Raw genomic sequence first — 3,290 nt, 5'->3', positions numbered from 1 at the left:
CATAGCAGCTTTATTTGTAATAACCCCAAGCTGGAAACAAGTAAAATGCCCTTCGGCAGATGAATGGTTAAACAAATGCTGGTACCTCCGTACAATAGGACATGACTCAGTCATAATTTTTTAAAAGTCACCAATGTGTGAAAGAATTTGCAAGGCATTATGCTGAGTGAAAAATTCTAGTCTCTAAAGGTTATATATTTGGATTCCACTATATCACAATCTTAAAATTACAGAAAAAATACAGATGTAGAACAGATTAGCAATCACCAGTGGTGAGAGATGGGAGTGGTGATGGCTGGGAGTTGGGGATGGCAGAAAAGAGGTGTCTGTGGTAATGGAATAGTGCTGTATCTTCAGTGTGGTGGCGGTTACACAAATCTACACATATGATCAAATGGCAGAGACTATACATACAGATTGGTTTTATCGATGTCAACTTCCTGCTTTCTCTATTGTACTAATCTAAAATTTAACCAACTGAGGAAACCTGGGTGATGAATACATGAAACCTCTCTATGCTATATTTCTATATGCAACTTCCTATAAATCTATAATTACTGTATTTGAAATATTTTTTTAAAGCCTACTTCACAGCAGCAATGCAAGGATGATGGATATGTTAATGCATCACACTCTGGCTCCCAAAGAGCATCCAATACACGCTCCTTGAATCTGAATATCCCATCTTGTAGGCATTCTTGGCACAGCCATTATATAAACACAAAAGCATATAAAACTTCTGTTACAAAGTTTTAATGTGAGGGAATTATGAAACGCAGCATACATTCAAGTCTATTATACTGCAGCACTGCAAAATAAGATTTACGATTTTGGGGGCGTCAACTTGCTCTCCTCACAAAATTCAGAGAGAAATACCAGTCTAAATCGTGCAGCAAACTCCTCATTCCCACAAAAGGGCACATGGCCTGGGGACAAAAGGTGCTTTTCAAGTTTGTGCTTTACATCAATAGCATTTCCCTCTCAGTCATTCTTTTTTTTTTTTCTTTTATGAAAAATACTTTAACATAAATATGCTTAGACATTATAACTCCAGAAGGCCTAATGAAGTAGTTTAAGGCTTACATCTAGAAAAGTCATCTCTATAAATGTGGTAGGTACAAATGAAAACTGAAACAAATGTTTGGAACTGGAGACTTGCATACTGCAAGCAATGCTGCCGCTAGTGACTTGATTTTCCAAGAGTATCCCCTCAGTCATTCTTTATTTGCAGATGTCTCGTAGCATCCTGATGCTCTGCTAGTGGTTCTAGTGCTTACCTGTGTGTATTTCTGCACACGTCAAAGTTCAATTCCAGTGCTTCACCTGACAGACCCCGGAGAAGGGAGATTGTGCAGCTGTGTTGTCATGGCCTTTGCATCAGGGATTTTCAACACTGCCTTCCCTTTCCTTTCCTTTCCCCCTTCTCTTTTTTGTTTTTTCCATGATTTTTGTCTATGCACTATTTTCGCCTTACACCACCTTTCTTTTGAAACACACTGGTGCTCAGGGCCAGCTCCAGGCCCAACAGGAAGCCTCCTCTTGTCCCTGTGCAGCCTCCCTTTCTGCAGGTACCAGTGTCCCCGTGTGGCTCCCTGGATACCCTCCTTAGCAGAACCAACTCCAATTTTGCCCCATGTTTCTCTTTGGCCTTCTTCCAATAAAAAGGTACCATTCTGTTACATCTTCTAAGATCTCTTTGTTAAAGGAAGGTTACTCCTCTCCAGTAATCTGATTTTATGTTAATATTATATATTGTAATTTGCTAAATACAGTTGCTTAAATGCCAGTTTCAACATGCTACTTTTCAGCAAGAATGTTGGGAAATCTAAATGTGACTGTGCAGCTCTCCATAAACTACGTCCTTGCTGAACAAACTATGTTGTGACAGGGTCTAGTGTAGTGGATGCAGCAGTCTGCCCTCACTGCCCCTTATAAGCCTCCCAAGGGCATCACTATAAAAGTATAAGTAATTCAGATATGTACAAACATATAATATTTAGGCTGCTAAGCATAGTACAGATCTCATCTACTTGAAGTGGTTTAAAAAATAAGAAACTTTAAACTAAAGACAGCCACCTACCCTGAGAGGGGTGTGAGTGTGAGGGGTTTTACAGCCACTGCTGTGAGGACTCCTTCAATTATTATTCTTTCCATGCTGTGTAAATACAATCTTGTTATGGAGCTCTGAAAATTAAGTAAACAATTTTTATTTGAACTCATATGTGTGGCAGTTTGATCTTTTGTGTGCAACCCAATAGACTAGACTCAGTCAATTCCATTCTATTACCCGGCATGTTTCTCCACGGCAGCCCCAAGACTTTTCTTTCCTTGGATTTGTCATTGCTTCAATATCCAGTCATAGTCAGCCGTGGCTTATTTCTTAGACTAATCTCTTTTAGGCCGAGGAGGTGTATCTTACTCCTATAGATGTTCGTCACTATGGCAGACTTGGCAGTGTATATATAGATCAATAAAGTTAGTTTGTGTGGCAACATCTTCACTTGACTTAAATGATAATGCCCCTTCAAATCCTGCCAGGATATCGATCAAATTCACCTCTTTTATCAACTACACTCATCCCTAGTTTCTTATTGGGGAATTTGTGAGCTAATAAACAATGATTATTATCACAATACAACACAACTGTTACTGTCTGACAACATAATACATGTATTATGTTGTTGATGTCATTCATATATGCTTGTTTTCCTCCCCAGTTAGGTTTTCAGTGATCTTATCCTGTCCTTTTGGAAATATTCTTTTGTATCAGTACTTAAATTGGCCATGCCTCATACCCTCAATAAATATTTAATAGGTATGGAGGCCCTCCACAGACAATCACAAGGACTATTATCATCATCGACAGTTTTAGTTGTGCAACAGATCCGCTCAGGAATGTTTTCAGGTTTCATTAAGATTTCTTCCACCATTCCTTACAGAGGTTATTTCAAATCTTTACCACTCTTTTTAACTCTGCCTACCACCTCTATTTTAAACTCTGCCTACCACCTTCCCAGCAAGGGATTTTATCTTCTATTCATTATGCAAATAAAGTAATAATTCTTGAGCCTTAATGCTCCTGACAATAAATCTTGAGAAAAAAGACAAAAATAGAAGTCACACTTTGATTCTTTTGGTCACAGATAAGGCTACATATGCAATTAAAAAAAAAAACAACTGGGTGATTCTGGTATTGAAGTAGGAGGACTACACACAGAAAACCCTATCAAGTGTGACCTATGTGGTACCCCTATATATCCCAGTGAATACAAGGAAGAAAAAAATATTTA

At 38.4% G+C, this 3,290-nt stretch overlaps 1 protein-coding gene across 1 annotated transcript in view; it reads right to left on the bottom strand.

Moving 5' to 3' along the window:
- DTHD1 (death domain containing 1) overlaps nt 1–3,290 on the bottom strand; it is a 71,259-nt gene that overhangs the window by 5,209 nt on the left and 62,760 nt on the right. The window lies entirely within an intron of this gene.

This window comes from Otolemur garnettii, unplaced genomic scaffold (genome assembly GCF_000181295.1).
Source record: "Otolemur garnettii isolate 467f Iridium unplaced genomic scaffold, OtoGar3 scaffold00214, whole genome shotgun sequence".
NCBI lineage: Eukaryota > Metazoa > Chordata > Mammalia > Primates > Galagidae > Otolemur > Otolemur garnettii.
This window is presented reverse-complemented; position numbering and strand designations above follow the sequence as displayed.